This window comes from Danio rerio, chromosome 17 (assembly GCF_049306965.1).
Source record: "Danio rerio strain Tuebingen ecotype United States chromosome 17, GRCz12tu, whole genome shotgun sequence".
NCBI lineage: Eukaryota > Metazoa > Chordata > Actinopteri > Cypriniformes > Danionidae > Danio > Danio rerio.
In genome coordinates this window covers 20,333,679-20,361,459 of record NC_133192.1, presented here as the reverse complement: position 1 = coordinate 20,361,459, position 27,781 = coordinate 20,333,679, and the positions used below count along the sequence as shown (strand labels likewise).

The following is a 27,781-nucleotide window of genomic DNA, read 5'->3' as shown; positions in this document are numbered from 1 at the left end:
TCAACAAGTAGCAATGATAAATGTTTGTTGACGAGCCTTTTTTCAAGACTAATGTGAGACAAAGACAGAATAACAGATATCATTAGATACTAATAGTCACTATCAAGCATGCAGTATCCTTAATGATAAAAGACGAGACTAAAATATAGTCAGATAAAACCAGGACTAAGATTAAATTGTATTTTATTTCACTGGATTGCTGCAATATGCTGTTCATTGATTAGATGATCAGATCAGAGTGTACACATTTTTAGCTTTTTAGTCATGTTATTGGAGCAGCAGACTTGTCAAATTTCTGATTATTTCAAATCATAGGCAACATACAGTACATTTTTTTTCATCACCATATCACCCCAATTTATGACCATATCACCCCAATTTATGACCATATCACCCCAAGTTTACCTCCTTACACTGTCTACCGGTTAAGATCCATATTGATTATAAAATATAGCTTCTTACCTATAAGGCTTTACGTAATCTAGTACCTGTTTATCGAACTGACCGTCTGTCTCACTAAAATCCAACCCGCTCTTTCAGATCTCAAAACTCAGGGCTTCTGGTAGTACCTAAAATAGAAAATTCTACTAAAGGAGGTCGAGCCTTCTCATTTATGGCTCCTAAACATTGGAATAGCCTTCATGATACTGTCTGAGGCTCAGACACACTCCCTTAGTTCAAAACTAAATTAAAGACCTATCTTTTTAGTAAAGCATACATTCAATGCATCACATAATGGTGTGTTGCATGAGTGTGCTCCACGCCGGTGAGTGGGCTTGACAACCATCTGTAGAACACACTCCTCCTGTCAAACATGGTGTTAGAAACTCTCATGCTTTATGTTTGTTCTATGTGTATTTATATAACTATTATTTTCATTTATAACACTTCATTCTTCCATCTCGTTTAAATACAATATGAACAGCAGCTACGCTGAATATTTTCTTTATTCTCTATTTCCACCTGGGGATACTCATCCCGAGGCCCCCAGAGATTATACAGCGCCATTGATGCGATCCAAGACCTCTGAAGAAATGATGCCAAGGTATCCATAATCCTGGATCAGGCTGTACCCTGAACTGATGCTGTGGTGGTCATGGAGGAGTGAGACTGATTCCTGAAAGACAATGACAGATGAGTCCCCGCATTGATACTGTGGTCCAGCCTGAAGACCCACCAGTGACCTACTCACACCTGCAGCTTCTCCATGGATGTCCAGCTCTGACTGTAGCTCTGCACAAGAAGTTTGGCCAAAGGAGAAATGGTTGTGCCCACTGAAGTAGTTTTAATTTACTAGAACTTCTGTTTTAAGCTGTTGTGACACAATTTAGATTGTAAAAGCGCTATAGAAATAAACATAGATTGAATTGAATTCTTTACTATTACTGCATATTTTTTAAAAGGTGTTTTGCCCACTCGTTCACAGAACAACTGCATATTAGAGGCCTGACATTTATAAAAGTACAGTTGGAAACAGTGATGTCATAACAGGGAACACTGTTATGCACATGCATATTATGTGTCTGTAGCCTTGCACAAGTACTTGATGATCAAAATAACAATAGTGGAGACAAGAACATTCATTCATTTTCCTTTGGCTTAGTCCCTTATTTATCAGGGGTTGCCACAGCGGATCAATATTCTGGCATATATTTATGCAGCAGATGCCCTTCCAGCCACAACCCAGTACTGGGAAACACCTATACACTCTTGCATTGACACATTCACTTATACACTATGGCCAATTTTGTTTACCCAACTCCCTTATAGTACATGTCTTTAGACTGTGGGAGAAACTACATCACCCGGAGGAAACCCACGTGTATATGGGGAGAACATGCAAACTGAAAAAGAAAAGGAAAGCCAACTTACCCAGTCAGAACTCAAACCAGCGACCTTCTTGTTGTGAGGTGACAGTGCTAACCACTGAGCCACCATGCTGCCCGAGAACATGTATGGGGCATTTTTACAATAGCATTTTTGTTTTTTGTAAAAAAATAAAAATAAAAAAAAATAAAAAACAGTTTTAAGAACAAAACTTTTTAAAAAGTAAAAAAAAAAAAAACTTTCCATTGCTGTTGTGTGAACCTGCAAACAATACAATACAAAAAAATAATCATCCAGAGTTATGCTAGAAAACAAATATGCTTATCAACATCAAACCAGAAGAGAAAACATTTCTGTTGTTGACAGTTTTTTTTTAATGCAAATCCATCTGTTTCCAGAGAGAAACAAGCCAAATAAGGTTGATGTCAACAGGTTGCATAACACACATCTTCAAATACTAAATGTGACCCAGAATATATAAAATGTAAGATCACTTGTAAAAATGTGTGGTGGATTATTGTCTGCCGAGAGCATTAAACCATCAAAATTAAAGAGACATTTAAAAACTAAGAACACAACTCTAAAAACAAGCCTGTAAGGAAACTAAACAAATCATGCCCCATCAAATCAAAATCTACACTACAAACAACAACAAAAAGCTCTGTGATTTTTAGCCAACATTTGGGTAATATCACATCCTGTCATTGGGTTTCAAATGAAATGTATTAATTAATTTTATTTTACTTATATTTAGACCATTACTTTGAAATAACTCAGCATTTATTAGTGTAGTTCAATTTAATGCTCATTTATTCCAATGCTAGTTTATTTCTGCAGAAGTTTTGGTAGCAACCTAAGATGCTACTTGCAAAAATCAATAACTTTTTAAGCAATGCACGAAAGAAGCCATCATTTTGCTGATTGTACTAAACCAGGTCCTGACCTTAACTGAATAGCAGAAGCATAACCCGCAGATCAAACAGGCATGAAAGAATCCTCAGCGGGGTCACCAACTACCTGAAGATATTATTGATCGCTTCCTCCATTTCCACGCCGGTCTTTCAACTCTGATCTCGCTCAAGGCTTAGCAAGGTATGCTAGTTTCTTTCTAAAGTCGGGACCCAAAGCCCTACAGTACCTCTCTCACAATGTGGGAATGAGATAAAAGTGAGGAATTAAATATTAATGGGAATCAAGTCGGCCAACTGCCATAATTCTTCTCATGCTCTTCCAAGCCAGGTCTAGGAATAAAACTGTTAAAGCAGTCTAGGGATCTTTCATGCTCACCCTCATTGAGATGATGAAAGGGTTAAGGACCCAAACTGTTTGACCTCTGCCTACTGACCAGGGATGTTACTGAACTGTGATGTTGAGCAAATGGGGAAACTCAGTCTCCATGTTTTACCCCTCTCATGCATTTTACAGCATCTTTAGCACTCTAAATGCACGGCACACATCTGTCTGACCGCTGACTTCAGACTCCAGCCTTCGGCGGTGCTGGCGAAGAAAGAATCTCGGTTTCATACCTGCCTTCTGTCATGGCCTTCCTCCATTTTTCTTTTTTTTCCCTCCCCTTTTGCCTCCCAGAATAAACTTGTGAGCCTCACAGCGCTCGTGAGCCTGTGATTACGCATGGCACATTTATCTGTTTCCAAGGGTATCATTATCCCTCTAGGAAGTTTTGCATTCAGTGAGCTGTGACAGGTGCGGGGCAATTTTGAGATTATTTATAATGACGGCTCCGACTTGGAGTCGAGCATCATCCGCAGCTGTCCTGGGGAATTTACCCTGATACACTCAAGTTTTATGGATAATGGCCGCACTCTTTACAACCTTCCTGGAAAAATAAAAGTGCCACAAAGTCAGTACAGCTAACATGAGTAAGTCAAAAAGAGGAACTAATTTAAAGAATATATGTGGCTGTGGAAAACACCTGCGAAATCTGGTACGTGCACAAGAAAAATGACAGGTAATGAGTGTTGAAATGATGACCTTGTGTTGAGTGGAGCCTCCCTATGAATATCTGAACACCGGGAAAATATCTTAAGCAAACCATCTACTGTATAAAAAAGAAAAAAAAAGGTGGATGAACCATATTACAGCAACCACGATATTTGATTCAGTAGAGATGAAAGGAAACACATTCAGGCAGAAACAGCAGCGTTTATAAAACATTAAAAGTGTGTTTGAGCAAATAAAACGGCAACGCTCAAATGCAAGTGCTGTTTTTACCGGCTCTACTGTGTTCTCTTCATCATCCTAATGGGCACACTGGAAAAAAAAAAGAGCAGTCCGATGGATGGGCCTATTAAATGGAGAGCAGCTTTTCCCTTTCTAGGGGTTTCATTATCGCACATTTGATGTCCGTCCTACAGTAGACGGTCAACACAAAAATTCAATTTTCAAGTTGCTCCTGTGCCGTCCTACCCAGTTCATGAGAACTCCCAAAGGAATACGTTTCCCCTTCAAACAGCCTTCTACTGATACCAACGGCAAAATATGAATAATAAAGTGTGTTACAGTTCAACTGCCAATTATAACATTCATCTAGAGAGCTGCAGAGGAATGCATGACTATAAAAAAGCAAACTGTCTTAATTTTTTTTATCGCTATAAAAACTCTAAAAGGGGTCCTATTATACCGTCTTTACAAGATGTAATATGACTCTCAGGTGTCCCCAGAATCTGTCTGTAAATATCCATATTAAAATACCTCACCTATCATTTATTGCATCATAAAGGAAATTACCACTTTTGGGGCAAAGCAAAATCCAACTGTTTTTAATTCGGTATCTGATGAATTGCTGCTCAGTTCAGTTCATTTTATTATTCTTTGTTGCATTGAGGGCTCCTAATCCCTTTCCAGAACAAGGCAGTGCCTTCACAAATTCGGTAACTTCTACAGCAGTGGTTCTCAACGCAAGCTTCCTTCTAGGGGTACGCGGAGGAATCGTTGAATAATTCAAGTAAAAAAATGAACACACTTCAATCCCTTTGAAATGTTAGATAACAACAATGTGATCAGGAAATTGGCTTTTTTAATAGGCTAAACTTTTTATTTTATTTTCATTTTTCTAATGTCTGTTATGAATGTAATCATTTGAGGTTATTTTCCTCCCCTTACTTGTAACGGTTGTTGGGAGCGTATCTCATATTTTCATATCCCAATGTTGAGAGATATAGTTTAATCGCTTGCTTCTCTGACACATAGCCTACTCTAACGAGCAGTAAGCAGATCTAATTTCTAATTTAAATATGCAAATCCAATTTATTTATTTAAAATACAAGTTAACATTTATATTTCAAAGATATACAAATAAGTCACATATACATATATACATAAACAACATATATTTCAAAATTTATCAAACAGAGTTATATACGAATATTATCACATATGGTATAACCTATATCTATGAGGTCCAAGAAACATTTGCAGTTTTGATGAATAGGCTTCTTTATGACAATACTTTATATTTAAGTCAGGTGTTTTCTTTTAACTTTTTAAGAACATTGCCATTTTAAATTAACCTTTAAAATCACATTTTAATTTAAACGTTGACATTTTATTTATATTTTATTTTACCTGTAAGTGTGTTATTGTCCAAACTATTTATTATGTTTAAAATGGCTGACAATAATAAATATTCATAATAATAATTAGTCTGTTACGTTTGTGAACTGTGCAGAGCTGTAACCGCTTAAATAGGCCTACTATTTATATCAATACCAGTCATTATGGTGGTACATGGAAAGACAATATTTTCTGAGGTGGTACTTGGTGAAAAATGTTTGAGAAACACTGTTGTACAGCAACCAACAAATCATGTACATCTATTTTTTTCAACATAGGTTTGATCTGAAAACGTGGCCCTATGTACATTTCTGAAGATAGGGAATTATGTAGCCAGAGCTACGTATGGCGGCATTTCATCTTTAAAATGTACACTACGGGGCGGTATGATGCCATTCCTTTTCTGGCTTAGCTCCATATGACCGGCTTTTCCACTATTGCCAGTTTGTCTGGTAGCTCGACATGTACGTTGGCGGACTTGAGACGCAGAGAGGAGTTGACTGCGATGACGGGGTTCAAGTCCAGTGCAAAACAGTTCCAGAAAGCAGGTAAGACAAAAAAAAAAAAAAGCTAACAAATAAAATAAAGAAGTAAATAACAGGGAGAGAATGTGGTAAAATCTGAAAACTTGGTAAAAATCAGGGGGCTTTTCTTTTTTCTGGATTGCTTTTTAAAACACTGTGGTTGGGTTTAGGGAAGGGGATAGGTGAGTCAATCTGTGTTTTTTAAACACTAATGGTTGGGTTTAGGGAAGGGGGAGGGTAGGTTAGTCGATTGGTCAGTCAGTCAGTAGACATCGGACTCTAGTGGATTTATGTAAGAACAGAAGGCGCAAAATGGCACTCGTGAGAGAAATTTAACATCTGAAAAAGCATACACTGCAGCCTCTGCTGGATTCACGAAAACAAAACTGTAAACAAAGTAGCTCCTGGGATGTATTTTGCTTTCTCCAGAAATGAATATAGGGGTACATAATCAGAATGAGCCTAGGTTTAAGTCTTTTCAGTTTAAACTCCTGTCATGAGTGCACAAAAGACAACAAAACAACATGTATGGTGAGTTTTAAAGTTGCACTGGTTTGCATTATATAATTTCTATCTGTGAATGTAAACAGCAGGGTTAGTAATGGCATGTTTGATAGTGTTAGATCAGTGAACCATGCTTCGGACAACATACTGTAGTACTAATGCAACTCAACTAGGCCTCATCCCCTTGAGCATGCCTTGGGGCAGCAATTAAATTCAGGATACTGTGACACGTACCATCCCAGAAGGAAACTAAGGATTACCAAAAAAAAAAAAAGTTCAGAAACAGTGCTTAGTGATAAAGAAAAATCTCCCTTCTGGTGTAGAATTCCAGCTGTGTAACTTTGCAGATTTTTTCATGGTCAAACAACATTATGTACTAAAAGAACTGAACTGAAAGTATATCAAAAAATAACAGGAGCTCTTAAAAGTATGATCTAAATCACCAAGGCATTTCCATTGGAATTGACAGACAAAGAGACAGTTGTTATCATTCTCTTACCTGTTGCATTGGCGCAAAGGGGCAGCAGAGATACTCCAGGGGATCTTGGCGACATGGACCCCATTTCGTCCTCTGTCAGAGGGGGTGATGGATGACTTTACTTTATGCACTACATGGAAACAAACAAGGAGGTTCTCTTGACTCCTGAGCTTTCAACTCTACATCAAATCAACGTACCTGCATGAGGACACTAAACAAATTGAGTATTGTCATGAGGGGCAAGTGCATCTAGATTGGATTTGCTATTGTCTTGTTTGATTCTTTTAGTAATATACCCTCACTTCCAAGAAGAAAGGTACATATGCAACCCTACTAATGGTCAGCTTTTAGTATACTCCAATAATGAATATATGTTTGTTTGATACATTCAGCTAAATCAAAAGAGCAAAATGTTTATGCAAAAGCTATAATAATAGGCAATCAATCACAACAAATTAATCACATCACATCACATCATTCATCAATATTTGTGGCAAAGAGCCCTCATGATTACTCAAACACATCATTGCTTCAGCTTAATAAATAATTAAATATGAACCACACCACATGAAGAGAAGTCATGCAATGTTCCCTAATTACATTCATATGGCTGAATCAATTCTGCTCCATTCATAAAAGATAATTGCTATATTGTTTAATATACAGACTTTTGCTGTGTTTGTAATGCCAAACTAATTAAATGTATTATTCAGTTATTTAATACAGTAGTTTCAGTTTAAAAATCCAATTTTGAATGATGACCAGTATGCTGGAAATCAGTAGTAGTAGTTTAAGTCAATGTCTAATAAATGTCATAATTAATTTCAAAGAATGTTAAATTAATTGTGAAATAAGAACAAAATGAAAAAGTATATATGTAATCAGTTTATTATTATTATTATTATTATTATTATTATTATTATTATTATTATTATTATTATTATCATTATCATTATTATTATTATTATTATTATTATTATTATCATCATAATTATTATGGTTCCCACCGCTAAAGTTACAGCTCAGATTTAGTATTTTGTATTTCAGACATTTGTCAGATTTTTGTCTTCAACTGTTTTTTGTGTATAGGTCTAGCTTCTTACAGATCTCATCCAAAACCTTCTGTTTTGCAGTTTTTTTACTGTAGTCGGCTGTGAAATAATGACCAAAATAATTTAGTGTAATAAAATAGAACTGTACTGTGCTCAAAACCAGCCTGGAACAACTTAAGGTGTGCATTTATCTGAAAGTTACCTTAATGTTCATCAGCCAATCATGTTTAACCATTCAACAACACCATGGAGTTCTACATGCACGAACAAACATGCAACCAATCCCCAAACACGCACACACACACAAATGAAATTGCTGTCATGTTGAACATTTCCATTAAATACAGCCTGTCATGTGTTCATTTTTTAATAAAATCAGATGGCTGACATGTTGAGAGGGGTGGGATGTATAATAATAATACACTACTTTTTTAAACCCACCCAAATACCTAAACGAATCATTAACCTTGATCAGATAGCAATTAGCCATAATATTAATCCTGTCACTAACCAAAACAAGCCAGCCCTTTAACCAACCAATACGACTCACCGAATCCCTTACCTCAACTGACACCTAATTGTCCTGTAAAGTAATAGCATTTGGTTTATATCACATATCTGCCAGTGAGAGTAGTTAAGATCAAATAAAAAGCAAATGGGAAGCGTCTTTAAGGGGGTGGGACAAGTCAGATACTAGAAAGCATTTGTTTTCTGAAATACTCTGAAATACAAGACCAGCCTGTCTGTCACCTTTCTTCCCCATTCTAATGCTCGATTTGACCTGCAGCAGATTGTCTTGACCATGTCTACATGCATTGAGTTGCTGCAGTGTGTTTGGCTGATTAGAAATTTGCGATAACATGCAGTTGAACAGGTGTACCTAATAAAGTGGCCGGTGAGTGTAAAGTCATTGGACTTAAAAAAAATGCTTTTTTATACAAACCCAAAAATTTTTACATTAAGAAATAAATAAATAAACAAAAAACTCTATTGAAAGATGCTTTGTTTTAGCAGTAGCCGGAGCCTTGGTTTGAAAGTGATATAGTAGGAGCTTTTGACCTGATTAATGAGTCCATACTTGGCTCCCAGAGCTAATATGACAGGTCACATATCAAACTGAGGACTGCTTATTCTACAGTACCATGAGACAGAGGGCTCAGATGTATTTCACACTTTCTTTTAAAGAAAATGTTTACAGATGTATTTTTTTTTTCTTGGATGATTTCTGAACAATCACACCCATTTACATGGATTTGCCACTCCACTGTACATCTCACATGACACATTGACAGCCAGCGGCAACGAATGCAGTCGTTAAATCCTTCCAAGCTGTACTAAATTCATATAAAAGGATTATAAGGTGATCACAACTACTTGAAAACCGGCTGCTCGCTCAGATGATTCTTTCATAGATCAAACCATCCTCAACTGTTTTCAGCTGATTAGGGAGATAAGGTTGTATAATCCTGTGAAGAGATCTCATCCTGCGTTTCAATGCCCTGTGAAGATACAATTTCAGAAGAACGGAGTATAGGAACAAAAATCATGCATGACAAATGTTTCCTGCACATTGCAAAGGCTCACCGGTTGTGTGTCCCCTCAAGTGATGTCTGTTATTAGAGTTTGCCAGCCTTATTCATGATTTATTTCTTTGTTACATGCGAAAACAAGCATCTTGAAAGCAACCTTTGTCCTTTGAGATTACTAGTACAATATTTATGCTACGCTTAAATATTGTACATCACATTTGCTACTTGAGGAAATTGAAGAAGCAGATGCATGACGATGTGTAATTTAAAGTTAACGAAGTAGAATTAATGGAATAAATTAATATAATTTGGTGACGCGGTGGCGCAGTGGCCAGTGCTGTCAACTCACAGCAAGAAAATCGCTAGTTCGATCTTCGGCAGGGTCAGTTGGCATTTCTGTGTGAAGTTTGCATGTTCTCCTCATGTTTGCATGGATTTCCTCCGGGTGCTCCGGTTTCCCCCACAGTCGAAAGACGTGGTGTGGTACAGGTGAATTGGGTAGGACAAATTGTCCATAGTGTATGTATGCGTGCAATTGAGTGTGTATTGGTTTCCCAGTGTTGGGTTGCGCCTAGAAGGGCATCTGCTGCTGGATAAGATAAACTTGCAGTTCATTCCGCTGTGGCGACCCCAGATTAATAAAAGGACTAAGCCGAAAATGAATGAATTAATTACTTTATTAATTATATAAAATATAATAAAAATATAATTAATGAGAGGTTGTGGACCTGTTTGACAAATAACGCACTTTTATTTGAAATGGAATCTTTGCTTCATATTTTTCAAGGGAGAGAAACCTAAGCTCGGAGATAGATGAACCCAAGGTTCCCGCCTGGTCAATGAGCATTAGGAGGGTGTTGGAAAATAGGAATAATTTTTTTATTATTTTTGTCTCTTTTTCTTTTAATCAAACAATTATTTGTATTGGTCATGTAAGGGTCATATATTAACTGAACTTCTACGGTTGTGTGTGAGTGCTGTGTAATTAGCATTTTTGCAGAAGTAGATAGATGCGGGTCCAAAATTAAATTCAGCTCTGCAGAAACTTCCTGTCTGAAGAGAGGTGTTAAAACTGAACACAGAACATAGAAAGTTGTATGCTTTTTTTGTTGTGCAGAGAATTCGTAGAAAAGAGGAAGTATGTTTGGGGTGCGGCCAATGGAGGACTAAACAATGACTGACAAATGACGTTACACCAAAACTCCACCTGTTAATATCAGTTGTGTATATATGCTGGAGTCAGGAAATGTATGTTAGTTGCGAACCTCTTGAATGTAATTACTACTGCATTGGGGTAACGTAACCCAGAGCTCTGTCATTGAATTATTCATTTGTATCTAATAAATTACTAATATTTTTGGCATTGAAGAAAAGCCTCTCCAGACCTTTTCTTATTGAACACGCATGGAATTGGTGAGATATTCCAACAAGGGATACGAGATCAGGTGTTTCTCAGGTGGACCTGTTTGTACTTTGGCTAATATGGTGATGCTGATTGATTCAATGTGAATGTGTTAATTGCTTGTGACTGTTATTATGTTTTATTTATGTGCATGCGAGGCAGCAGCGCTAACCACTGAGCCACTGTGTTGCCCGATCATGGAAAGAGGAGGAGGGAAAAGGGAAGGATGGGGTGGTTCCAAAAACGTGGATATGGAATGAAGTTTGGGCAGGATATTTATAGTAGGAAACCAATTGCATCAAACCAAAACTAATCCTAATGAGTACTGTGAACTTAATCCATTTGAGTAAATGAAGCAATTTGAGCACAGTAAAACCCAATAAATGAAGAGAACTTAAACCAACAGAGTACTGTAAACCCAATGAGTTAAGCCAACTCAAACTGTTTGAGGAAACCGATTGCTACAAACCCTTTGAGTTAAAAAAAACTAATCTTTTTGGGTACTGTGAACTTACTCCACTTAAGTTGAAGTAATGAAGTAATGACAACTGAAGAAATGCGTTGAAGTTGCGTCGTGACCAAATGCAGCACGTTTCTTTAGTTGTTTGTGTTGAGACCAAATGCAACGTTTTTGTGTTGTGAGAATTTGCTGTGCTGTCAAACCGATGAAGATCATTTCTTAAATGGTTTCTCGGCTACCATACAACAGTCCATGCAATCATGTTAAAACTCACAAGGCTTTCAACCAAATTCTTAAATACCCTCTCCAGAATATTTTGACCAAACTGTTGTAACCTCCTAATAAGATAAAAATCTAAGTATTTCTTTTTTAAAATATACACTCTACATTTAATAAATGTTCCTAAATATTTAAAACATATTTAAAGTATAGAATCTGCAAAGCCAAAAGGTAGGATCAACAGGCGGTGCTTCTAGTGTCAGAATATATTACTGATACTGTAAATAAATAAATAAATCAACTAAACAAACTAGAATGCATGTAATAATACATTGGTTATTATATTGTGTCAAAAACGTAATTTTCCTTAAAAATTAATTACTGGCCTCACAGCAAGAAGGTCGCTGGGTCGAGCCTCGGCTCAGTTGGCATTTCTGTGTGGATTTTGCATGTTTTCCCTGCGTTCGTTTCCCTCACAGACCAAAGACATGCGGTACAGGTGAATTGGGTAGGTTAAATTGTCCGTAGTATATGAGTTTGAAAGTGAATGTGAGTGTGGATGTTTCCCAGAGATGGGTTGCGGCTGGAAGGGCATCTGCTGCGTAAAAACGTGCTGGATAAGTTGGCGGTTCATTCCGCTGTGGCGACCCCGGATTAATAAAGGGACTAAGCCGAAAAGAAAATGAATGAATGAATGAAAGTAATTAGTTTAAATGGCTTGCACATTCACATTCCACCAGTCATTAGGGTTTTGTTGGTTAGAAAGCTTTTTCTCTTATCTGCCTGACAACAGCCAGTAAAAAAAAACATCTTCTAGTTTACTGCACATCTATAATTCTTCTCTTACAAGAGAGAGATATTGTCTCACACATTGTAAATCAATTCCAGCTACTGATCCCGTTCTGAATACTAGCATTTTACTAAAACGGTAATATTATGCCGCGTTTCCCTCAGCGCGGTGCCAGTGTGTAGCCTTTTGTGAGCATCGGCCTGACCTTGAGAACATCTGGATGGGCGGCTTGATTAATGTTGCTGTTGTTTCATACTCCTCCCTTAAATACAGATCACAGATTGATGTCAAAATAGTCTGCCTCATTTCATCTCCCTACTGAATTTATTCAAATGTTAGCCTGAGAATCTACAAACTGTGCACTTTTAGGTTGCTGTTTTACATGCTACACCAGTGAAAATGGTTAATTATTTGACAGCATCTGCAGTAAAAGCAGCACTCTGGATGCTTGTTGCTACTGAATTATTAAATGCGGTTGGAAACAAGCAACTGTGTGCATCTCTCTAAGGGTGGAGAGCAATTTACGTATGGACGAATACATTTTTTAACAATTAGCTGTGATTAAGTTGTATAAATCTTAAACAAATGGCAAAAAAATGGGACATAAATGCATTAGGCTGGCAGTAAACAAACTGAGGTACAATAATGAATTAGCTTAAACAATAAAAACAGTGGGCAGTTGAAGTAGGCATACATTACCTCATTTCTGACATTTAGAGTAAGCTGCATTTATGGGTTTTATCTTAACACTTACAAAGGATTTTTGTTCTTCTACGCTGCTCATGCTTTCAATTTCGACTGCAAATTTGGAGTGAACTATTTTAGTGAAACAGATTGAAGTATTCAGATAATGAATGCATATTTCATTTTCGTGGCACTTTTATAAAACAAACTGCATTAGCAACTTTCCGATTCCTGCTTTGCAAACAGATCATTAACCCGACGGTAATATTTCCTGCGTCTGTTAACTTAATTCCTTTCTCTTGCTGCCTAATGATTTGCTTCATAATGTACCACAAACAATACATTTCCTTTAAGTGGTGATTCATGAAGTTTTTATGTAATCATAATTCATAGTCTGACATCATTAAGAGGGTTAAATTGAACTGAAAATTTGCAATTACAAATATCCAATGCATACGAATGATGCTAATGGATAATGGCACATATATAAATTCAAAGCCTATAAGCCACAATGGGAAAATGGACCTGTTTTTCCATAATGCCTTCTATTATGCCTTAAATGTAACCTGAAGCAAGGGAAAAAGCTGCCGGCATGCTTCAGGCACATTGAGTGCATCCAGATACCACAGAGTTAGCTGCTCCGCTGTGTCGACTGCCTTGACCTTCAGCGATCTCATGAGAATGTGACCAACACATTAGACAACAGCGGAGAAGTGACCCTCTGCCAGCCGACGGCCAATAACTTCATCAAACCCTCCTTCAGGGGCTGGACAACATCCCAAAATGGCAGATTTAGAGGCTCTTCATGAATACTGCTATTTATATACTATATTTACATTTCATTTCTATACACACTGTACACGCATACACATACATACTGTACATAGGGACATATACAGACACAGAAACACAGGTTGTCTATTGTTATTTGTCATTATAGAAATGTGTCCTCATGATTCACATAAACAAGTACAGCATTCCCCCCTAAATTTGTGTAAACAAGCAGTTGGAAAGGTGTCCCTAATAAAGTGACCAGTGAGTGTGTGTAATAGCAATGTCTCACATTTAAAAAAAAAAAAACTCTATATTGGAATTTATGAACTTATACCGCATGATGCTAAGAAATGCAAGATATAAACTCTAAGCTAATCTTAAATCACGATACTGAGCAAAATACTTAGATTTGTGAGATCCATATCACAATTCTTAGTTAATCCTCTCCATTAAAATTGCAAGAAAGTCAGAATTGTTAGTTGTAAATTCAGAATTGTGAGATAAACAAAGATGTGAACAATAAACAGAATCATAAGACAAGTGAAAACACTCCATTTAAACAAACATTTGGGATTTTTTTAACAATAAAAAAGCAAGATAAAAGGGCTCATATCTTACAATTGTGAGTTTACATCTCAAAATTCAGCAGAAAAAGCAATTGCAAGATACAAACTCTAAATTATGAGATGTAAGTGACTAATATTTTAAAATTTTGCAATTAAGAATAGCAAGAAAAAGCCAGAACTGTGACAGTAACATTTTTTATTTGTATTTAACGACATAAGCTGTCTTACAGTCATTAAATAATTACCAGCATGCTTTTTAATGAAAATTAAGCACAAAACCTAATATTATTCAAAAGAAGGAAATTGTATGTAACTGTAGCAGATTTGTAACCCATTAAACAGAGATTACAAAAAGATACAAAAAGTTGTGAATATATTGATTGATGATTTTATTAAATAGAACACAAACCTACCACCGGGCTGAAGTCAACATACAGTAAATCCCTTTTTAACTTCCTCTGGCAGCCTTGTCAGGTTAAAAGTAGTAAAACTTTTAAAAAGACATCTCGAGCCTTTCATATAAATGGCTTTAGTTGTTCAGAGGCAACTAAAATGCAGTTACAGGCCTTTGTAATTTGTCTGCTGTGATTCATAGAACAAAACCTTTAAAAAAAAAGAAATCTTTCTGATGACTGGGGCTGTGGTTTCTATAGTTCCTAGAAAATGTGACTGGACTCATCAATTTTCTTCCAACTTGGCCACTCTTGTCTCACCTCGCACACCACCACACGCACGAACATGCATCAATATATCATTGTTCTCATCTTTCCTCAAAAGCCATTCTGTGTCATCGCTGCAAAGTCAAGATATTGTTCACATCGATTCAATAACTTGGAGGCAAAGACCTGTGGGGAAAACCTGTGGAGAGCATCTTACAAGAGCACAAAACACTCTCAGGTACATCAGAGGAAAGCTTAAAAGGATTATTCCTCCAAAAAATGAAAATTCTGTCATCATTTACACACCCTCATGTTGTTCCAGACACTTATGGCTTGCTTTTGGGGAACACAAAGGGAACATTTCTGAATAATATTCTTGTTTTTCAATGTAATTACAGTGGATGGTAATTGAGGCTTTTAAGGTTCAAAAAAGGGGCAAAATCACCATAAAAGTGTCATAGAATTATCATAAATGTAGTCTGAATACTTGTGTTATGTTCAAAGAAAAATAAAAGTTTTGTGCCACAAGAAAAACAAAAGTCAGAACTGCAAGAATACTCAAAATCACGATATAAACTCACATATCATAATTGTGTCCCTATTTCTCAATGCAGAGGTGTAAAAGATTGAAGAACTGTGAGAAATATTTATGAAGAGCAAGACAAGGACTGCAACCTTTTTAAATGTTTATTTAAAATAAGCTTGAATAGACTGCCTATTAAATTAAACTATGGTGTAATGCAAATATTTATTGTACAATGTTAACCTGGACGACAAAACCAATTTGAATTTGCATGGGTATATTTGTGGTATAGCCAAAAATACATTGTATGAGGCCATATTAAAGATTTTTATTTCATGACAAAAATCATTATTATAATATGTAAAGACTTTTTTTTTAATAAATGTCCTACCAAAACCTAAAACTTAATTAGCATAACGTTAAAAGACAATTCTCTCAATATTTAGATTTAGATTTTTTTAACCCTCAGCTTCCAGATTTTTAAATGTATATTAGCCAATTATTTTTCTGTTCTAACAAATCCATGTCAATGAAAAGCTTATTTGTTGAGCTTTCAGATGCTACATATTTTTTGATTGCAAAAAATGTACCTTTATGTTTTTGTGGTGTGATGTAATGTGAAAAAAAAGTGTTTGTCCCTTACTGATTCTTGTTTCTTGATGTTTGTCACACAGTTATATTTCTGATCGTCAAACAAATTTAAATATTATTTAAAGATAACACAATTAAACACATCATGCGGTTTTAAAATGAAGTTTTTATTATTAAGGAAAAACAAAATTGAAAACTACATAGCCCTGTGTGGTCAAGGCTTCAAGATAAAATTAGCATAACTTAACTCTAGTTTATCCAACCGGAATTCAATTTCTAGAGCCACACCCAGGCCTTATTACTTCTACACCTGTTCACAATCAAGTAATCACTTAAATTGGACCTGCCTGACTAAGTGAAGTAGACCAAAATATCCTCAAAAGCTAGACATCATGCCGTGATCCACAATAAATTCAAATACAAATGAAAAGAAAACAATCTGAGATCTAGCAGTCTGGAAAATAATAATAATAATATAGCAAAATCAAAACATTTGGGACTGCAGTGAACCACAGGTGAGAGACATTATCCACAAATGGCAAAGACACAGAATAATAGTGGTGGGCAAAGCGAGGCTTCGTGTCAAAGCAAATGTGTCAAAGCTTCGAAAAATTTCGAAACCCATCTATAGCGGCAAAATTTATGTATTGCTCTGGAACGACTTCAGCAAAGAAACTGGTAAACAAACTAAGGTATTAAACCCCACGTTATAGAGTTGAGGCTTCCAATGGTTTAGTGAAGCAGTGAGAGTTCTAGACTAGCATGCAGAGACAATAAGTTTGAATCCAGCGTGATGCACCTATACAGTAGATGTTTGTTTTTTAATTCTGTTCTTGTAGCATGTTTTCTTTTAACATTGTTCTGACAACTGAATGAACACTTTGTGAATAAATATGTCTTGTTTTGATTATAAAAAGTAACATTATTAAAATACATCAAGTCTTAATTTTAGAGTATTTGTACAAGTCGGGTTTCAAACTGGGGCAATTTGCAGCACAGTTACTCCAATAGGATAAATGAGATAGAGGTTATTTTCCAACACTATCAGTCAAACGCAAATTCATCAGGTGTCAAAATGCTTTGAAATGACAGATGCTTTGAATCACTTTAGTCAAGTGATCTGGTGTTTTGAGAAACAGTTTAGTGACGTGACCTGGATGTTTCGAATCACCTTAGTCAAATGACATGGGTGCTTCAGATCAATCTTTGTTGCAGTGTTTCGAAACACTTGTGCTTCGAAACATTTCACGTCAGTCTTCCCTACAGAATAGTGGAGGCCCTTACCAGGAATGGCTAATCGAACGAAATTACCCCAAAAGTGCCATGACAACAAAACACAAAAGAGCTCACAAAAAACCCACAACACCCAAAAAAACTGTAGGCCTCACTTGCATCAGTTACAATAAGTGTTCATGACTCCAACATAAAAAATGAGACGAAAGTTTGCACGGCAGAGACAAGAGAATCACCAAGACTTTTAGGAAAACACTCTGTGAACAAGACAAAGACAAACATGGAACTTTTTGGAAGGTAAGTTTATTCAATGTATTAAATTTGATCAAATTGAATGCATGAACAAAAGGAACATAAAAGGACAAATTCTGAATAATATTCTTGTTTTTCAAAGTAATTACAGTGAATGGTAATTTATGCATTCAAAGTTCAAAAAAGACGAGTTCAAAATCACTATATAAGTATCACAGAATTATCATAAATGTAGTTTCAAATGACAAAAAATGCAAGCTTTGTTACACAGAAGTTCATTCACTAATAATATCCCTCTTCAATAATCTGCAACTACATTATTGAGTCAGTGAGTTGAACTTGACCGCTGTATCAGTCTCAATTGTTAAAAAAAGAGAGATTTTGACAAGTATTCAGTGAAACAGACAGTTTAATGAAGACCTTTTGCTTAAATAATGTCTCACTAAACTACAGTTCTCACATGCACTCAATGCAGGCCTCAGTCCAAGAAATTCTACCTTTGCTAAACAAAAGACGATGGTTTTCAACCCCCTCCAGAGACTGCACTCCGCAGACTTTCCATCTCTTCAAACTTTCCCAAAATTAGAACATTTTGTGCAGTATACCTTACATGTACGTCAAAATTTCCCAAAGTGCTAATGATGATGAAACACATTTCTTATTTCCACATTCACAAAAAAAAGCACTTGACAGGAAATGTTTCTGCTTTTCTTATTCAGAATAATTGCTCTGGTACTGATGAAGAAAAATAGAACTGACAGTAGCGTCTGCATATTAATGGAGATAAAAAAATAAATAAATAAAATACTTACGTTTTACATGTTACACCACTACCATTGCCAGCAGGCAAGCACCAACAGTCTTACATTGAATTTCATGAGCTTGTAAGGTCGCGCGGTCAAGGTCATTGATAATTCAGAGTTAATTGCAGTTGAGACAAGATATTAACATGCTAAATTGCTTTTATTAATGATGTGGAAATCAAAATGTGAGATGTTTTGCTTCCATTCACTGCTCTCTGCACTAATAGGTTGCAGATAAACATATACTACATAGCCTTGGGTTTGCACTTAACCTTTCTGTCACCGGCAAGGTGAAGTTTAGGTCCTTGGAAATGTTATTGATGAGCTGCTGGAATCCTTTTTCACACAATAAAATAGATAGGAAGGCATTCAGCCACAGCTTTGACTCTGTCTACAGCGGATGCAAGCGGTGCAGCGCAGCGTGACACGTCAAAACAAAACTGCTCCAATTATATTCAATGAAGCTGTCGACAGTGGACGCATCCGTTTCTTTCTCTGCTGCACAGTTGCTGAATTACCCTGCTCATTGTTGACAAATATCATGCATTAATTAATTGCTATGTATTTTTACACTATATGTTTAACATAATGAATATCCTCATTTTACTTTTTACTTATTTATCTTCTTTTATAACATAAAGATGCTTTTGAGCATCAGCTCTAAGTTACAAATATGAACATCACTCTAAAGGAAGGCATTCTCATTTAATTTGCATTTAAAGAGACGGACACAAAACCACTATGTTTTTGCATGCATCCAAAAAGCGCCGCATTTAATGCTCTCTAAAAGGACCATTATTTGTCTCGGAGGTCTCTTATAATAACCATTCATATATAAAAAAATAATAATAATAATAATGTATGTATGTATGTATGTATGTATGTGTGTATGTATGTATGTATGTATGTATATATATATATATATATATATATATATATATATATATATATATATATATATATATATATATATATATATATACACATACATACATACATACATACATACATACATACATACATACTGTACATACATACATACAATTCTTTTTCTTAAAATACACATTTAACTTTATCTAATAAGAATCTCACATTATCATGTTTATTCAGAAGGCTTTCTATTCTCAGTGCCAGTTACCACAGTAGACAAAAACGATTGCATTGATTTTACTCTTTCTTTTACTGTATCAGTTCAAGCCCATGTTCAATGATGAAACCTCAGAAGTTGATCAACTAGACCCACCATTGCAAACACTAAATGAGCAGGATGTTTCTACTGTTTCTAATTTGTTTGTTGTATAGTTTAATATCTTATGTAACATCTTGTGTAAGCAGAAGCATGTATGAACACATATTTTAAAGATGTAAGCTTGCATTTGTACGTATGGAGGACAAGCATAAGCATTTCACACAACAAAAACCTGCTTCAGCTAAAATTGTGAAACAAAATGAACCCAAAAAAATCTATTTTAACATTGATTTTGCAGTTCTGAGATCAAATGTTCACTACGAGGCAGTGTGACACGAACATCCTTTTGTTCCTTTTCACACTAATATTTACAGGGGCATACAGTATGATCAATTAATAAAGCATGCAACATGCAACATTTTTTTCGCACAACACCAAAGAAAAAAAATACTACAAAACAAATTAAAAGTATCTAATATTTATAATCAATTTGCTTCACCCATCTATTTACAGTACATATGGGCAACTTTTATTGCATGGTCTTTTTGCTTGGTTAATCTTTATACTATTGATGGTGTTGTGTTTGTGATGTAAAGTGCTCAGCTTCAAGTTCAAGCTTGGTTTGACAAAACAAATAAAAGCTACGGTGCACTTCTTTTTTCATTTGTTTGCTTTAGAAAACACTACTGACTATTGGTTTAGGTCAGTTGTTTGGTGATCAGACAAGCCCAGCCTTTTGTGGACATGTACAAGAAGGATGAGTTTCTGAAAATGAATAAAAAAAACAAATAAAAAAAAAACAAGCGACAAATTTCAGATTTGCAAAAACGCACAATGGCCTCTAGTAGATTTGTCATCTTAAACATGCAAAAAAACATATCTAGAGCAATGCATGTTCCTTTTCACAAAAATGTAGGTCGAGGCATGCGTTTCCAATGAGACTGGGCACTATTGTCATATTGTGTGCTTTGTTTAGTATAAAAATACTTTATATGCAAGAAGCCTTTAACCCTCAGGGGTCTAAGGGTGTTTTGGGGCCATGTAGAAGTTTTAACATGCACTGACATTTGTGTTGTTTTTAGTATCTTAAAAACATATTAATGGCTAAAGTGTGATAACACTGTAAACAGCACAAGCAGGGCTACTATAATACCTAAGCAGCCTGTTTGTATGTGTTTGTGTTTTTGAGAAAGAAATGTTTATGCGTGGTTAGTGAAAAATTACAATTTTGAAGTCACTGAAACATGTACAATGTTGTCTTCATATTTTTTATATGTAAAGTAGTGCTTGTTATAAATTATGCATTGTGCACTTCATTGTTTTTTTAAAAATCAATTTGCCCTCATAGTCTTTAATCAAATAACAAAACTACTTTTCTTCACTCTGTTCATATAAAATGACTATTAAGGTTCTATATGAGGCAGTGGTTTGAACTAACATGATACAATACCATCTGTAAAATTTACCTCCATGTTCTCATCATCATCAGGCATCTAAAAACATTCTGCTCCATAGGGTTCCAACAATCCAATTGGTTCTCAAAGGACGAAATCATGCACCACCCTAAATTTGGTTCAGTCTTCAGAAACTGTTTTAAAAGGATGTACACAATGTGCGAATTGGGCAGCACAGTGGCGCAGTGGGTAGCACAATCACCTCACAGCAAGAAGGTTGCTGTTTTGAGCCCCAGTTGGTTCAGTTGGCATTTCAATGTGGTGTTTGCATGTTCTCTCGGTGTTTACATGGGTTTCCTCCGGAGGTTCGGGTTTCCCCCACAGTCCAAAGACATGCGGTAAAGGTGAATTGAATAAGCTAAATTGGCCGTATTGTATGTGAGTGTGTGCAAGAGTGTGTGTTTCCCAGTTTTTGCTGGAATGGCATGCGCTGCGTAAAATATGTGCTGGATAAGTTGGCGGTTCATTCCGCTGTGACAACCCCTGATTAATAAAGGGACTAAGCTGAAAAGAAAATGAATGAATAAATTAACAATGTGTAAATTATGCATTGATGAATGGGTGTAAACTTTTTCAGTAATGTTAGTTTGTGTAATTCTTCAGTAAATCAAATGTATTTATTTAGATTACATCTTATTTATTAATAAAATATATTTAAGTTTTCAGTGTTTTGTGGGATAGGCAATTTAGTGTATTCTGGCTATTTTGAGTACGTAAATTTTGAGTTTACTTTTTTCCCCTTGCATATCAAATCTATTTCGTTCGTGTGTTAAATTCACTGAACAATAGATGTGAATTAGCGCCATGGGTGGAGCTTCTGTCTGCCCGGTGACTTTAGCTTGGTTACTAAATGTCTAACATGGATTTATTGAGAGAATAGCTGCATTTATGTGCTTTAGGAAGGCTGATAAACAGCGTCGATTCATTTGGAGCTGCATCTGAGTCCACTACATCCATTCAGAGATACACCCAAGCCTGGAGTTCAGAGTTTGATTTCTGCTATACATACCACCTCAAATTGTGGTAATAATGAGTGATAAACTGAAATACAGGTAGTACAATATTAGGGGGAAAGCATGATAGACACACTTTAGGATCTTCCTGTAGACACTTTCATAAAAATAATTACATTTAAACAAAAAGGCCCACATTAATCCAAAAATGGTTTTACAGTCTGAAGCAGCTTTTAAAAGTTTAAATATTTAAATCTCCAGCTTTTCAGAAAACCATAAATGTGTTGTTACTTTAAAATACCCCAAAACTAGTACACTGATCTGAAGAACACACTCTACCGTTAAATGTACTGTACAGTATTATCAAACGTCTCAATGCAAGAAATCCACAAAGGAACTCAAGAACCATGTACAGTAAAAACACTTTCTGTTTCTGAAGTGTTTCAGAGAGCCACTGAAGAAAATGTTTTTTTTTTTTTTTTTTTTTTTTTTGAAGTTTCTGCAACATCCATTTTCTAGGCTTTTTAAAACCTGAAAGATTTAAAGCCAAGGACAGTATTTTCAAGTAAATGCATACTATAGTTTGGATAAAAGTTGAATGAATGGGATTATTACATTCTACAGGCTCTCAGTTCCATAAATGATCAGCAATAAATGGTTTCCCTTATCATTACCATGATAAAACGATTGGAAATTTCAATCAGTGAAGTGAAAGAGCATCACCCAATGACCTGTTCAGTATAGGCCCTAGATAATAACCAGGGTCATGTTCCATTCATGAATATTTTAGTAAATCTAATGGCTTCTCATATCGCATATCTCATCAAGACAAGATCTTCACAGAGTTTTAAGAGAGGCACTTCTACATACATGTGCAGTATCAATTGTAAATTAATTGCTGGATTTAGAGTATCTAAGGCTGCATGTACCAAGCAGTCAGCATGTCTTAGAATCACATAATATAATTAATTGGGCGTTTTATGCATTAGGACGCACATCAAATGAAGTGAAATAAATACCCGGAACAAAATCAGTGAACTCCTTATCAGATCACTTTCAAAAGAAGGTCAGAACTTTTTCAATGAGCGAGTCAGACAAAAGCCCATCAAACTTTAACAGCCAAGTATTCACATCTTTTAACAGCAGACAGAAGTGATCAGACAAGGAGTCTGGGATGGAATGACAAGAGGCCCTTTTAAAGGAACACTACTCGTTTTTTCGAAATAGGCTCATTTTTGAATCCATTTAGCTGATCTTTGGGTCTGGCGAGAGCACATTTAGCTTAACTAGCTGTAGATTAGATTAGACCATTAAAAAAATAGTAATATTATATAAATATATATACTGTTTATATTATATAAATATAAATATGAAATGTAAATAATACATTTTCTATTTAAAGCTCAACTCTTCTGTAGTTACAATGTGTACTAAGACGAATGGAAAATGAAAAGTTGCTATTTTACTAGGTCGGTATGGCTTGGAACTATACTGCCATTCCATTGTAATAATCAAGGAGCTTTGCTGCCGAACCATGGCTGCAGCAGGTGCAATAATATTACCCAACACCTGAAAATAGTTCCCGGCCAGATATAGGTACAGTCCTATGTAATATCATTGTGCCTGCTGCAGCCATGGTACAGCAGCAAATTCTCTTGATTATTATGCCAGAATAAAAAGTAAATTTTCCAGCCATATCAGCATAGATCAGCGGTTCTCAAACTTTTTTCATCAAGTACCACCTCAGAATAAAAAAAAAATAATAATTATCTCATAAAGTACCACTATAATAGGGCAGATTAATTCCTATTATGAAGAATATTTATTATTGTGAGCCACTTTAAACATTATAAATAGTTTGAACATAAACACTGTACTGTGCTTTTAGGTTAAAAAAAAAACATTAAAAAAAACAAACAAAATAAAAAGTCAACATTTAAAATGTGCTTTTAAAAGTATGTCAAAAATGGTAGGCTACTGTTCTTAAAATAAAAAGAAACCTGCTGTACTTAAATGTAAAGTATTAACTTTAATAAAAATAGTAACCTATTCATCAAAATCTGGAAATGTTGCTTGGACCTCATAAATACTGGCTATATGTTGGCTATATATATATATATATATATATATATATATATATATATATATATATATATATATATATATATATATATATATATATGAAATCTAAACATTAACTTGTATTTTAAAATAAATGATTTAGAATTACCTATTTCAATTAGAAATTAAATCTGCTTACTGTGCGTCCTTTACAGTACATGTGTCAGAAAAGTGAGTGATTATATGCTTGACCAATTCATACATGATTTATCCATTCATACGTGTGGAATTTCCATGATTTGAGATCTCATCTTAAGTGGACCGGGAAGTTTTTGTTCACCACACAAATACTAATTTTAAATAGGCTATACTCTAGCTCTAAGCTTCAAGCAAGGTTGCTTGAGTTTATGATCTGTGTCCCGTGACATTTGAATCTTCTCTAGCGTGTATCTGCTCTGCAAGTGCCACGTGCTTCTTTTTTCATCTCTGCGCCAAATTGGGTTGATTTTTAGCATCTGATGATGCAATAAACTAAAGTAAACATTCTAAGCACACTAATGTGATCGTAAGCTTTAGTGTAATTGTTTGTGTTAAAGCGTTAAAAGTGTGTTATTATTATTTTTTTAAATAATATGATTTCATTCATATTCAGTATTTCTCCTAGTACCACTAGAAGGAAGCCCGCATACCACTGTTTAAGAACCACTGGCATATAGACAATAGCAACTTTTATTTTCTGCCAGTCTTAGTACATGATGTAACAACAGAACAGTCAAACTTTAAATAGGAAAATGTTTACAATTTTTTTTTTTTTTTTTGAGAGAGAGATGCTAATGGTCTAATCCAATTCAATGATCTATGCTAAGCTAAGCTAAGCTAAAAGTGCTCCTGCCAGAGCTGGAGATCAGCTGAATTGATGCAATAATGGTAAAACTCATCTGTTTAACTTTAGGGAAGTTGCTGTAAAATGAGTGTTCCTTTAACCTAGTAATTTAGATCATTTATTGAGTGATTACACACAGACGCTAGTAATCGCAGGCAACAAACAATTTTTTTCTTTCATAACTGCTGATGTATTTGTGAAACTATATTTATAATAAATGTAAAGCACATGCAATAACAAGTGTTGCATGATTATTATTATTTTTTTGTTACAGCCCGCACTGCACCAATCTAGCAAAAGAGCACAGCACATTTTATAGCCTTCTGTTCCCCAGGTGCAGTGTTTCATTGCACCGCCTTGCTATAATAAATGATCATCTTGTGCTTGTAAAGTTTGTTTTTATCAGAACCAAATGATCTAATTACCAACACACTCCAAAATATATAAATACCCTTCATTTGAACAAGGAGGCCTGAAGCATGTAAAAAAAACTCATAAACGAGCCACTTTATCAAATCGCTGCATAGAATCAATATATTTTATACGCTATGAGATAAGCAGGTAAAAACTATAGCCTCACTTGAGTATTTGCATTATTTATAGCTGTGAAATTGGCTGATTTCACTGCTGTTCTCATTTATTCCATCACAAGCTCATAATCAAACTTTTTCTCATTCATAGACTCATTAGTGTCTGTTTGCAATCAACATGTCTATACAAACCTAAAGCATATTTAACACCAGACAAGAAAACAATACCTTCATGTTCTGTTTTGATTGCTTTTACAAAAAGTTTAGGTCCCAGAGGTCTCAAAATGAATATCAAGATTAAACTTTTATTTTCCCTGCAGATGTATGATAAAAATCTCCTTTAGGCTGAATTCAAAATTTAAAAAAAACATGATTAAAGCTGTATCCCTCTGTTTTAGCACCAAATACTTTATGTATGACGATCAAAGATACGTTTTTTTGCCTGCATCAATTTAAAATAAGCGATTTAAGTAAGAAAAAGGCATATTAAGTGCAAGTGCAGTTTGTACTTTAATGCTTCACTTAACTTATGTGAAAACAAAATGGGCAAAATTATGTTTCATTGACATATTTTGTTATTGAAAAATTAAATAAAACACTCAATGTACAATATTAATACCTTAATTAATTGTTTATGTGTATGTGTATAAATTAAATAAGTAAAAAAAGTAATCATAATATTTTTTGTTAGATTTTAACTGATTGAAATAGAGGCAAGATATAATGATTTAAATATAGATGTATTGGTATTTTGGTGTTAAACTGGGTCTTTTAATAAATCATATTGTTTTAAATATACCTAATAAGATTTATTGTACAGTGTATACACTGTTTATATACACTATTTACATAATCACAAATGATTTGTATTGTAGGCATGCTAGACATATTTTTGGCAATCAAATCAATTCAAATAAAAATATATAATGTATGGAGGAAAATATAAGCAATGTAAGAGAATATTTTTGTATAGTATATGCCATTTGATTTTAAGGGCCCTTTCATACACCCGACACAATAAGGCGCAAGACATATTTGGTGCGATTTGTTATTTTCATGCCAGCTCAACCCTAATTTTCATGTTTTGCGCCACGTTGTTTAAATAGCAGATCCATTTGGGCAACTTTGTGGACTCATGGGTGTTCCGGTCTATAAAAGAGATGTGTTAAGGCGTATTGTTGGCACGTTGCTATTTTTAAGAACTTAAATAGACCATGAAATTGATCAACTGAAAGCCAGTCTAAAGTCCAGCGCAGACCATGTTAGTTATGCACCTGTGCAGGTCCAAAACGTTTACACACTACTTAAGACACACAGGATGTACAGCAATAAACAAATATCTTTACTTAAAGTATAAAAAAAATCAACGATTAAAATATTACATATGTTTTTTTACATAAATATAAACACCACTGCCTCCATGCCTTCTTCATCTTTTTCAGTTCATTCATGACAATTTGCATTTGTATATTGTTATTATTATTAGAAGTAGTATTTATTATATGCATATTTATATTTGTTTTAATAAAAACTAGTTTAGATTTGTCCATCTGTCGGGTTTTGGAGATGCATCACCATATGGGGCATTGGAATAGGACTTGTGTTTAGATTTTTGACCACACTTCATTATTTATGTTTATTTATTCATTTGCTGAAATTAGAACGGAATTTAAAAATAGTTTTGAAACAAATCTTTGAGCTTAACAACCAAAATTAAATATGTAGGCTAATGGATGTTTTGGAGTGTGTACAACACCATTGTCTTATCCACAAAAGTAAAAAAGTAAAGTAAAGAGTAATGGTAAAGTAAAGAGAAAGTAAAGAGGCCAAATGGAGGAGGCTCGTTCTTTATCCTTGTTCAGACGGTCTGTTTAACCGTTATCTCACTTGTGAAGCATTCAGAATACACCATGTAAATAGCAAACGCACCCTGGCATGATGCAACTGACTCTTTAAGGGAATGGGAGATGAGACACTGATTGATTTAACCTCTTAAGGCCCAAGGTGTTTTTACATGCATTTTTTATTTCTCTTCGCTATTCGGGCTTATTGGAACCTAATAAGAATAGAGAAAATTTACTCGGGGTCCGAATTTACACAAAACACTTTTCCCTGACAGTTTTTTTTAATGCAAATATAACATATATATATATATATATATATATATATATATATATATATATATATATATATATATATATATATATATATATATATATATATATATATATATATATACTATTAGAGAGTAAAAACTACTTTTTTGCC

At 34.9% G+C, this 27,781-nt stretch overlaps 1 long non-coding RNA gene across 1 annotated transcript in view; it reads right to left on the bottom strand.

Moving 5' to 3' along the window:
• Nucleotides 1-27,781, bottom strand: part of LOC141378549 (uncharacterized) — a 239,550-nt gene that overhangs the window by 50,955 nt on the left and 160,814 nt on the right. The window contains exon 5 of the long non-coding RNA XR_012393325.1: nucleotides 6,928-7,036. This is a non-coding gene — a long non-coding RNA (uncharacterized lncRNA). The remainder of the gene's footprint in view (nucleotides 1-6,927; nucleotides 7,037-27,781) is intronic.